General features: G+C 37.1%; 1 protein-coding gene across 1 annotated transcript in view; it reads left to right on the plus strand.

Moving 5' to 3' along the window:
• Nucleotides 1-11,791, plus strand: part of CA8 (carbonic anhydrase 8) — a 103,135-nt gene extending 91,344 nt beyond the window's left edge. Inside the window, exon 9 of the mRNA XM_001496473.7 lies at nucleotides 10,772-11,791. The gene's annotated coding sequence lies outside the window, so the exon portion shown is untranslated. The remainder of the gene's footprint in view (nucleotides 1-10,771) is intronic.
• The last annotated feature ends 435 nt before the right edge of the window (nucleotides 11,792-12,226 follow it).

Raw genomic sequence — 12,226 nt, forward strand, 5'->3', positions numbered from 1 at the left:
TTAGAAACCCAAGTCATACTTGACACCTTTCTTCTTCATCTCACCTCATCTGTCCAATTTGTCATTTAGTTCTGCAGATTTGCCTCTGAGAGCCCCCAGATCCATCTGTGTGTCTCCATTTCCATCATCACAAGCCATCAAGTTAGTATCATTTCTCATCTAGACTGTTGCAAGAACATCCTCCCTCTCTTCTACATAGGATTGTTAAGGAAGATGTATAAAAATAAAAGACATGGGTGGCACAGAGAGCTCAAACTTGTGTGTCAACTCTGATTGATTGACATGAGCTGTCTTGAGAGGATTCTGAATCCACATCTGAGCACGGTGGGAAAGAATGACATGACTAATTCTTACCATCTTCCATTGGGGCATGGTGGTAGTATGGTAGTTTGTTATTGCCATCCACATGGAAGTTTGTGTTATTGGCATATGATGTAAATGTCTCAGCTATTAAGGTGCAGAGACTTTTGAAAATGAAATTTAGAAAATTGATCTGCATTAGATCTACTAATATGTAGCTTGGTATTAACAATTACAGGGGGTACAGAAACATGGTGAAATGACTGAAGTCCCCTGATCTACCTTTTTAATATTTTTATTTCGTTACATGGGAGTTATGGTCCTGATGATTATACATAGCAAATTACTTAGATGTAGAAAACTCTAGGAGGAGAAGATTATGGCATGGCAGTATGGAGGAGCTTAGCCTAGACCTCTTTATAGGAATGGAAGCCATCTCCTCAAGAAGGGAAAAGGGTAAGTTAGAGAAGAAACCATGTAAGAGAAAGGTAGGTACTGACATGACCCTCACAAGGGTGAGAAACAGTGTATTTAAAAAAATATATATATATATATTAGCCCTGAGCTAACATACATGTCCACGTTCCTCTATTTTATATGTGGGACGCCTACCGCAGCATGGCTTGCTAAGCGGTGCCATGTCTGCGTCCAGGATCCAAACTGGCGAACTCCGGGCCGCCAAAGCAGAACATGAACACTTAACCATTGTGCGACCGGGCCAATGCTAAAATATTTTTAATAAAAATATACCATACAAAAAATTTGTTCATTTAACTATATAGGTCTTGGAGGTATTTCTGTGTTAGTACAAATAGATTTGCCACATTCTTTTGGCTACTTTAGTTTTAATTAAAGAAACATTCCAGTTAAAACTTGTTTTGATAACATACAAAGCTAAAATAGTCTAGACAATGCCCAATATCTTGGACAGAATCGGAAATATTTGTTAGGTAATATGGAGGTTTTCCCAATCAAGAAATTTCCCACTAAGAAACACAGTCTCACAATAAATTAATGGTTAAAATAAGAAAATCACATTGGTTTTGGATGAGTCTGTTTTCCATTACAGTACTTCTTGAAACTCTATCAAAATTTTTAAATCCTTGTTGTACTTTTAGTGGTCAGAAGCTCATAAAGGTCTTTAGGGTTTGTCTGCAGAAGATATTTTCAGAGGTGTCTCAGGAGCATGGCATTGAATTGGATCTCAAAAAGTGATTTAATGTAGTCTTCTGCCTGAAGTTCTTCAACTAAATTATTCCAGATGGTTGCTCCCCATAGCTGGAAACAAACAAGCAAACAAACCTTTGTTCTCTGAGAAGACCTACTTCAGAGTTTTTTCACTTCTGCATAAGGCAAAAAGGAAAAGAAAAGCCCTCATGAAATACTGTCTGTAAAATATTAACTGAATTGGAATGCCATTTTGATACTAATATTTTTATGGTTTGCCGTAAATGTTTTTGATTAATGTAACTGGTTATATTACAAATATTTACAAGATTTATGTTTTTCCTCGGTTTGCAGCATGCGAGAATTCCTATAACCTTTTTGCTGCAGAGAAACTCATGTAATTTTTACAGATATGAATGTTCATTCTGGTTTTAGTGTGGGTACAACCAACGGTTCTCTAATGATATCTTTTCTTTAAAGAATGATTATATTTAGTGGGTCCCAGCAATAAAATCACTATAATGAGGAATAAAAGATTGTAAATAAGAATAACAATGTTATTCATCATCTAAATTAGTCATTTATGGCACATTCTTATACCTGAAATATTTCCATAGGAAATAATGTTAAAACCCACATTTACTTATAATTAGACATAATACAAACCTTCTCTCATTATAATAGTTGCCCAAATCCCAATTCAACTTAATTTCATTGACTTTGATTTCTGGACTAAAAGCATTAAGCTTGAACTAGTGAAAAATGTATAATATGTGCATTCAATTAAGAAGTAATTAGATACTCAATCACCCTTACAACACACCAGGGATTAGGGAAGAAGGAAGAAAAATGTGATGCACTGTAGTGTATAGAACAATTTTGTTAATTAGTTTAGTTCTAATTGAGATTGAGAAAGTGTCAAGGTATCGCAACATAGGTTTACTTCTGAATAACTTTAAAAGCTAAGTTTAATGTTATGACACTTTGATGCAGAGTGATGTAGAAATGACTAAGCTGTATGATTTATCCTGGAGTTTAGATTAAAAAATTTATACATTCACCTTAAGGTAGACATGTTAGTGAGTGGTGAGAAGGAAAAGAACAAACACTTTTTTATGTTTCAGACATTCTGCTATATTTTATTTCGTTAATCCTCACAACAATCCTGTGAGGCATATGTTTTCATTTTTATTTTAGAGGTAAAGAAACTGAGGCTGGGAGGCATTGAGTAACTTGCTCAAGGTCACAGCCAGTAAAGTGCAAAGCAAGGATTCAGACCCACGTAGGTTTGACTGCAAACCTTGAGCTCTTTTCAAGCCACCACATTTCAAATAACAAAAGGGAGAAAATGATGAAGTCCTTGTATATCTTTGCCTCCTTATCTCTTTTAGATAAGTTCATGGGAGTGAGATTTCTGGGGAAAAGCACATGCATGTTTTCATTTTTGGTAAAATATTGCTAAAATACCTTCTCTAAGGGTTATACTATTTATGCTTGCACCATTGATTGAATGTTTTATAGAAGGTGTTTTTGCCATTTTTTCAGTCAGTCACTCTTGTATACTTTCCACCTCTTTCTCATCTCTTTTTACTCCTCACTTTCTTGAAATGTGATCCTCTCCATCTCCCTTTTGAAATTGCTGTGGCAAGAGTCACCTGTGATTTCCTTCTGTTTTTGTTCTTTGTTCCCGTATCTCCAAATATAATACATGTTCATGGCAGAAAATCCAAACAATGCAGAACGAAATGAATAAGAAGCAAACATCTCTCAAACCCTTCTCTCAGTGCCGGCCATCTCCAGCACTGGGGTCCCTGGTGAACCCGGAGGCTCTGTAGCCCAGAGGGGTACGGCTCGGGTTCCATCTGACTCCGCCACTAATTAGTTCCGTGACCTTGAAAAGTTACTGAGATCTCTCAGTCTCCTTTTTCATCACTTAAAAGAAGGCCGGAATAGTATCCACTTCACAGGGGGGTTGTGAAGGTACGATGAGATATCTGGAGGGCTCTGGAATCAGATGGGATGTGGCTTGATGGGGACCGTGGCACCTCCACTTGCTGCTCCACAACTTGGGCAAATTACTAATATTCTTTCAGCCTCAGTATCCTCGTCTATGAAGTGGAGATACTAAGAGTCAGGCCTCCTAGAGATGTTGTGAGGATTAAATGAAATATGGTAAAATACACAGTGGAGTGCTTAGCAGAGGGTTAGCATTCAATAAATGTGAGCTATTACGATTATTATTGTTGTTGCTATTATCACTAACAATTTTGATTAGTGTAGTTTTCTATTATGTTGTTAATATTTTTTCATTGAAAGAATATTGCTTAAGTTTGCCCTTAGCTTTCTTACTAATCTTTCATATAGTTCCCGATAACCTTTTAGCTGAGTGAGTTTTCTAAATAGACTGTTGATCGCATCTGTAAATAATGACAATTTTATCTCCTCCTTTATAATTTTAATTCTTCTTATCTTATTGCACCATCTAGTACCTCCAGAATAATGTTAAATAATGAACAGTGATATCTGGTACTCCTTTCTTATTCCTGATACACTTGGATTTCTATTTCCAAATCCAGTAACATCATTCCTACTCTCTTCCCTTTGAATTTTCAGAGGCGTTTGATGCTCTTGACCTCTTCCTTTCTCTTTCTCCTTTCTGTCCTTACTTTCCTTCCTCATGATCTGATACTGTTATTAGTGGGTATGTTGAAAAATAAGGTGGCTGTATGCCCTTGCTTGAAAAGGAAGGACATTAATTGTTAACCTTCTGTTGTGTGTATGGCAGCATTCTAGGGGCTGTGTGAAAATATGAACATAATCAGACAAAGGCTCTCCCCTGAAGGAGCTTCCAGCCTAGTCCTGGGAGTAAATCAGGTACACAGCCAACTCCAAATCAAAGCAGCATGTGACAGCTGCCCAAGAAGGTGTTCTACAAGTGTCCAGGAGAAAGAGACTGTTCTGAAAGAGAGAGTCCTCATGTCTAGCATATTGCTAGTTCTTTAAAGACTCTCATTTTTGAGATTTTACACTGAATTAACTTACTTAGAGAGCTTTGCTTTGGTGGGTTATCAGTTAGCTGAGCCAGACTCCCTGGCACGGAGGTCAGCCCTGGGCCCTGCAGCAGCCTTTGAGAAGGACATGTGTGCATGCATGCTTTTTTATTTTTAATAGCTTTCCAGGAAATTCTACAGTAGCGATTTGATTTTCACTCATTCCCTAGGGTATCTTCAGAGAAGATAATTTAAGATTCAGAAATAGTCACATGAAAGATAGCATCTGTTATAATTATATTGAAATAGCTGATGATTTAGAAGATTTCTTAGGATATGGCCATGCTTCAAGGTCTCATTATGAACAATGATCATTGTGCAGTAGAAGATTTCCTTTTGCAGTTAAGCTTTCTTATTATTTATATATAGATAAATGGGTATTTAGAGGAAGTCCCAAAGGGGAGAAAGTCAGCCTGATTGTTGTTGTATATTCATAGTGTCATTTCTTTAGATTGTTTTACCAAATAAATTTACATTCTGATTACCAAGTAATACAGTTATTGTAGAAACTTTAGAACTTAATGTATAAAAAGGAACTTTTGTATCAAATAATGATAATCCATTGAACATAGGTGATTAATTTTGTTTCTACCACAAACTGCAGTAAAATAACAGGAAAGAGATTATTTTTAAGTACACAAACCTACAAGGATAGAGAAAACAAAAGAGGAGACAACAGCAATAATATTTTGGAAGCTGGAAGCAGATGGTTGTGTGGTAATGGATTTGGCAGATGTGAGGAACAAGCCTGCTTACGTGACAGAAATTCTCAAAGTCCCAGGAATTGGTGACAACAGCTATCTCTAGAAGTTGAAGTGAAGCGAGAGTAAAATCCTCTGTATCGGTTAAAAGCTGGTTGAGAAGCAGTTACATCTCCAAATCCCCTCCCAGCCTTTGCTGGATACCTGGAGATGCTTATCCTCCCGAGATGATGAAGAAAATCTCTCTATTAGGGGACATGGGCACAGTTGAGGATCAAGATAACTCACTGAAAATAGGGTGAGTAAATAACATCCTCATACCTCATGTTCCCCTCCTCCCCCACTTGGCCTCCAGTATACTTGCAGAAAGGGCTCTACTCAGACCCAGGGCTGGAAGAGTCTTTCTGGAGAATCTGAAACCCAGAGGGTTTTCTACTGAAATAACCCAGCTGGCTCATACTATGGCGAGGGCACGACAGACAAGCGCTTCCTGTGTGCTTGGAGGCTCCGCTCTGGTTTTCTTGTAGTGGTGGTTCCCATTCTTAGGTATGAGCAGTTAAGAGTATTTGAAGAGAGGCTATTATGTATAAGAGCCCAAAACACAGAGGAAGGCAGGCTATAAGGATTAAATACTTAGGAAGAGAAAAACTTCAAAAAAAGTAATCATTCATATCTCCAGAGTGGTAAGGAAAGAAATTGCAACCGTGAAACAGGAATAGGATGCTATTAAGAGAGGGAATATTAAAAAAAAGAGCTTTTGGAAATTGAAACATGATAGAAGAAATGAAAAATATTTATAGGAGAAGTAGGACAGAATTAAAGAAATCTCTCAGAAACTAGAGCAAAAAGCGGAGAGAATAAAATAATAAAACTGTAGGACCAGTCTAGGAGGCTCATTATCCAAATAATAGAAAGACTAGAGAGAGAACAGAGAAAATGGAGAGAGAAAGCAGCAACAAAATCATTAAAAAAATTTTCTCCGAACTCATGGACATAAATTTACAAATTGTAAGGACCCACTGAATTTCCAGCAGAGTAGATCAAAATACACCCACACCAAGGCACTACCATTGTGGGATTTCTGAACACAGAGGGAGAAGTTACAGGGAGAAAAGAAGCCAGCCAAAATCATAGGACGTGGAATTTGAATATCAGACTTCTCCACAGCAACACTGGAGGCTAAAAGTCAGTGAAGCATGACCTTTAGAATTCTTAGGCAAAATTACAACCTGCCTGGAATTTCTTCCCCTGTCAAACGTTCAATAATGTGAAATGACTTTTCAAAGTCATTTTCAGGTATCAAGGTCATTGAAAATTTATTTCCCAGGAAGCTACTAAAAGATGTGCTTCACCAAAATGGAGTAAGCTGAGAAAACAGATGTGTGATTTAGAAAATAGGAAATCTAATAAAGGAGAATGGCAATGGAGATTGCCAGAATGATAGTGAAATGAAGTTGTAGGCATAGAGGATGTCAGTCCAGATGTGAGCAGATGAGAAGTTTCCAGAAGAGCTTTCTCCAGGAAGATGAAATTGATAGATTGCAGGATATGCCTTAACTTCTTGAGAGGAGAGTCAGGCAATTGATAGGTAGTTTTTGATAGAGTACGTAGAAAACTGAAGTGGAAAAATCCCAAGGTAATTATTCGCTCTAGAGAAAAAAAATTGTGCAGGAAAAGAAAACTAATGATATACAGTCATGCATTGCTTAATGACGAGGACATGTTCTGAGAAATGTGTCATTAGGCGATTTCGTTGTGTGAACATCAGAGTGTGCTTCCACAAATCTAGATGGTACAGCCTAATACACACCTAAGCTACAGGGTACTAATCTTATGGGACCACCATCATATACGTGGTCCATTGTTGACCGAAACATTGTTAGGTGGCACATGACTGGATTAATACATGTAGTTGAGCTCTGAATAATATTTACATCATCACAGTAATAGAAATTGAATATTGATTGATCCAGCCAAAGTTACTATATAACCATATTGGAAGGATGAGTGAAGGAAAGAGCTTATGTGTGTATGGATGATGTGGGGAGGTGTGGGGGCCTGATGGGAGGCAAGAGTCACACCTTCATTTTCCATAGGGAAAGTCTACAGACAGTACTAAAATAGAAAATTGAAAAGGAGCAATACAATCACACTACTTGTTCTATGGTTTTAATAAAATAATCGGCTAAAAGAGTTGAGGAAGAGGAAATTTGTGCCATATGGGACAGGGGACTGATAGTGTTCATAAAAAACCTTCTAGAACTGTTTAACTCTTTAAACTATGTGCATGTATAATTTTGATACAAATAAAAGTACAAATTTGGGCCAGCCCATGGCATAGTGGTTAGTTTGCATGCTCCGCTTCAGCAGCCCAGGGTTTGTGGGTTTGGATCTAGGGCGTGGACTTACGCACTGGTTATCAAGCCATGCTGTGGTGGCTTCCTACATACAAAAAATAGAGGAATATTGGCATAGATCTTAGCTCAGGGCCAATCTTCCTCACCAAGAAAAAAAAAGCAATTGCTACTGCCGTTTTGTTATACTTTTTTATGTGTGTATGTACACACACACACATACATAAATACCTGCATTTTCTTGGAGTGTTTGCTTTGGGCCAGATATTATGCTGGACCTTGGGAACACAGTGCAGATGAGATCAAGTATGATTCCATCCCATGAAAACTTTCTCTGAAATACTGAAAAGTAAATTTCAAACACATTGTGGAAAATAATAGGCCATTTAGTAGTTCAATTTTCAGCTAGTGAAATGTCTATAAAATCAACTGAAATCGTCAATAGTAGCTCAGTTATATGCCTGGGAGGCACTGTTGTCACATTATATCTGTTGTCATAGTACTTTCTCACACAAGCTCTGCAAAGGAGGTGGTGTTATCTGAGGCTCGGGAGGGGCAAGCAGATTGCCTAAAATCTTGCAGCAAGTTGGTGGCAGAGCTGAGATTTGAATTTGGGTCTCTGATTCCAAATCTGTACCCTAGATTGTGATCAGTTGAAAGATCAAGTGAAGACACTCAGGTAATCTGGTATCTGCAGTGAACAAGATCAAACATTCATCTTGGAAGGGAGTTAATATAAACATCATCCTCAGAGTGTCTTGGCATCAGAAGGTGACATTTTCTTTGTTTGAAAAATATAGAGGAGAAAAAGCTCAATAAGCATAGGCTATTACCTTTATTTTCTTCCATGAAGGAGATTTTAGCAGAGTGAGTACTTAAATTCACCAGCAGAATCCATACTCAGGTAAGTTGGAATTCATTCAGCATTCATTGAGAACCCTCTAAATCAAAGCCTTAGAGCTTCAAAAATGAGTGAGACACCTATGAGCACATGCACACGTGCACATGCACATGTGGATGTATGTTCAATGTCAAAATGCCTTGGGTCAAGACCTGACCTTGTTTGATTAGAGCAATTGTGTATTTACTTACCTGTCTTTGGCTTAATTGATGTTCTGGAGCATGGCAGCTTAATTTTGAAAATGGTTGGATATATTCTTGAAATGAAATTTCATTACTTTCATAAACTTGGAATATTTGCCTCTAGACTAGCCTTTCCCAAATGTGTTCTGCAGAGCTTTCGTCCATCAAGACATTTGTTTGTCAAATCAAGAGATGACTGTCCACATAAATTTGGAGAAGCCTGCATATAATATCCTCTCGTTGGAGATTTACAAGAACTCTGAGACAGTTTTGTATGAAAGAACCATAGTTTACTATATGTAACCAGAGTTTCCAAACTTCTTTTGAATGTGGATTCATTTTTTTGATCAACTTCTTGAGTTACGTGGAACACATTTTAGGAAACGGAGGATTCTGGGTTATTTTCCTTTTGCAGAAAATTCATACATTGTGATCTTTAGGCTCCGTTTAGCTCTGAAATGCTGTGGCTTTACAATTTTAATCATCAGTCAGTTTCATGTCAGTCACTTTGATTTATAATTTATTGCAAAACTCAGAGTTGGTGTGTTAAGTTGAATATGTAGATTCTTACTGCTGAATGAGGAGACACCAGCCAACCACAGGAGTTGGCTGGTAACTCTTTCCTGGCATCTGAGCTTCCACTTTGGGGAAGTGGAAACCCTGGGGCCATTTTGATTGAAGGCACGGTTTCACTACACTGACACAAAGGAGGTAAAGTCACAAGGTTTGCTAATTACAAGTCCCAGAACAGGGGCACAATTAACCTTGGGAAGGGCAGTTCTCTATCCCAGGTCATGCATGAGTCATCAGGAGATGGAGAGCAGGGTAGCAAGCACCTATTACTTATAAGGTGATTGAGGTGGCAGTCACTAGCTTTTGAGGGCTTAACTCTGAGTGGTCATTTTTAAAGGTGCCCTGGGAGAAGCAAGGTGGGAACTTGTGGCAGAAATCCTAATCTTTGGTCCTTGTCTAAATGTCTAGACTCTGGATGAGAACAGGGTTGTCATACTGTAAAATGCCTAGGCACAACTCAGAATGGCTGTTTTCTCATTACATAGGTTATAATTGTCAAATATACATGTAAACAATGTCTTATTTTAACTTTGAAATCATAGCTTTGAGACATAATCTTGAAGACATGATCATGACTCATTATCTTCTTTGAAATGTAGTTTGGAAATATATATCCCAGCATTTATAAATATTTTCTATTAAATTGTACCGGAAATTATATATATATTTATATGCACCTATGCATACATACATGGACATGTATATATGTTCAGGCACATCCACATCCACACCATATATGGACCATTTTAAAGCGTATTCCATTGCATCGTAATTTATTAAGGAAGGAAGTCATTTAGTTTGTGTCCAGTTTTTTGCTGCAGTGAATATCCCTACACATAAGATCTTTGCATGATCAGATGGTTGTATCTGTATGTTAAGCTCCTAGATGCATAATTCTGGGTCCAAAAGTGTATGCATTCTAAATTTTAATAGATACTTGTTTTCCAAAAGACTGGACCAGTTTACATTTAGCAACTGTATAAGTGTCAGTTTCACCATTCCCATCTCTGGCAACACGAGTAGAAGTTATTGAACTAAAATCTTAGCTAATATCATTTTACTAAAAGGGAAATTCATTATCTCAAAAAGTACTATTGTTTCATGTATTATTCTATATTACTTACCCATTTATTTAATAGAATTGTAAAGTTATTTGAGGACTAGGAAGAGGTGGTCTTTGTGCTCAAGCGATTACCATCTGTGATATTTATTACACATGAAATTAATGACAATAACTTAAAACTTTATTAAAACATGATATAGACATTTTTGTTTAGAAAATTCAAACAGTAGTTTATTTTGGTTGAAAATATTTGTTTCTATGAAATTTTGCATTAGTAGATTCTGCCATAGAAATAAAATATGGTGGACTGTGGAAAAATTGCAGCGATGACAGACTTGAGCATGAAGATATTTTTGGAATTGCCACATTTTCTTAGGAAATTTTGAGTTTTTCCTGTCTCTCGTTGGACTGTAAAAAGACTTTTCAGTCTGCTGGGGAGGAATGTCAGTAACATAACTGATTCATTCTTTTTGCCTGAAGGAGGAAGACAATGGTCCTGTGGTGCCCTTGGATGAGAAATGGAAACTTTTGAGCGGCAGCTTCGGTTCATCCTCGAAGCCTGCATTGTTTGTCTTCATCTAATCCAACTCGATGGACGTGTGTGACAGCTGCCAGTACACATGCTCTAGTGAAATATTTGAAATGGCTGTACCTTCAAAAGAAACCCCATCTTGTATATCCTCATCACTGCTGCTAGTATTCATATTTTTGCACATACTGTTCATTGCTTATGTGTAGAAGAAATGAAACTAGTTTTCAGACTTGTTAGTAATATGAATATATATTGTATATTAATATTGAAATAGGAAAAATACATTTTCAGCGTTACCGGTCTTTCATTTCCTGTCTCCAACAGAAAATTCACTCATTTGGAGGGCAATGTAATTCTTGATAATAAAATAAGAGTTGTGATCAAGAACAGCATACAGCTTCAAAATGGAATGTGAAGGATTGGTAAAAATCGTATCTCATGTTATTTTTCAGCCCTCATACGACGGTTAATGTCAGGCTCGTTTGTTATAGAAAACAATTGGGGAGTTAATGCAAGAACGTAATACTCATTTATATAACTTTCATAGTTAAAAGATTTAATTGAACATGTGGATCTAATTGTATTTATTTGATGTATTAGAAGCTGTGGTTTCTAGAGATTTGAGAAAGGTGTAAGAAATAGAATAAAAAGAAAGTGGGTACGACATACTGAGAATAGTTTTATTTTCCATGATAAAAACATAAATTTAATAGTATCCTATGATAATTTAGTGTGGTGTATTTTGTAAGAATTTAAAATATTTTATTCTATGGATTTCACTTCTTCATATATTGAGATGTTTCTTTCAAAGATGAGCAACAATATCCTTATTTTAATTAATTTTAAGTCCTACTGGAAAATTTCAGCATATGCTTAGATGCAGTTAGATGTGACAGAGTGAGATAATTTATGTAAGAGTGCCTGGCACAAAGCAAGTGCTTAATAAAGGTTATTTGTTGTTATTATAATTATTGTTGTAAAACTAATGACTTCAACATCATAATCCAAATTTGGAGGGATTTTTGTGATGCAAAATATCTAAGTTGGAAATAGAAATAATACAGGCGGAATAAGTATGTGTTGAGAGGTTTTGGATGTGTTAGGTAGCAGTTGTAATAATGAAAGTCTTAAATACAAGTAAGTATCACGCCAAGTACCCCTGAAAATGGAGGTGAAGAGGCTCCTGGTGGAGGCCTGGGCAGGGATAGAAAGGACTAGAGCTGCAGCAGAGTGAGGAAAGCCGAGGCTCGTGAAGGGGTGGGATCTGCCCATCACCATGGGCCACATCAGGGCAGCATCAGGCAGAGCCTCGGAGAGGCAGAGAGAGGCCCTGGATGCTTTTTTTTGGTGGTGTATACAAAAATGAAGAAATGGCCAATCACAGTTACAAAAACTGTGGCATA

The sequence above is a fragment of the Equus caballus genome, chromosome 9, assembly GCF_041296265.1.
Source record: "Equus caballus isolate H_3958 breed thoroughbred chromosome 9, TB-T2T, whole genome shotgun sequence".
Lineage (NCBI taxonomy): Eukaryota > Metazoa > Chordata > Mammalia > Perissodactyla > Equidae > Equus > Equus caballus.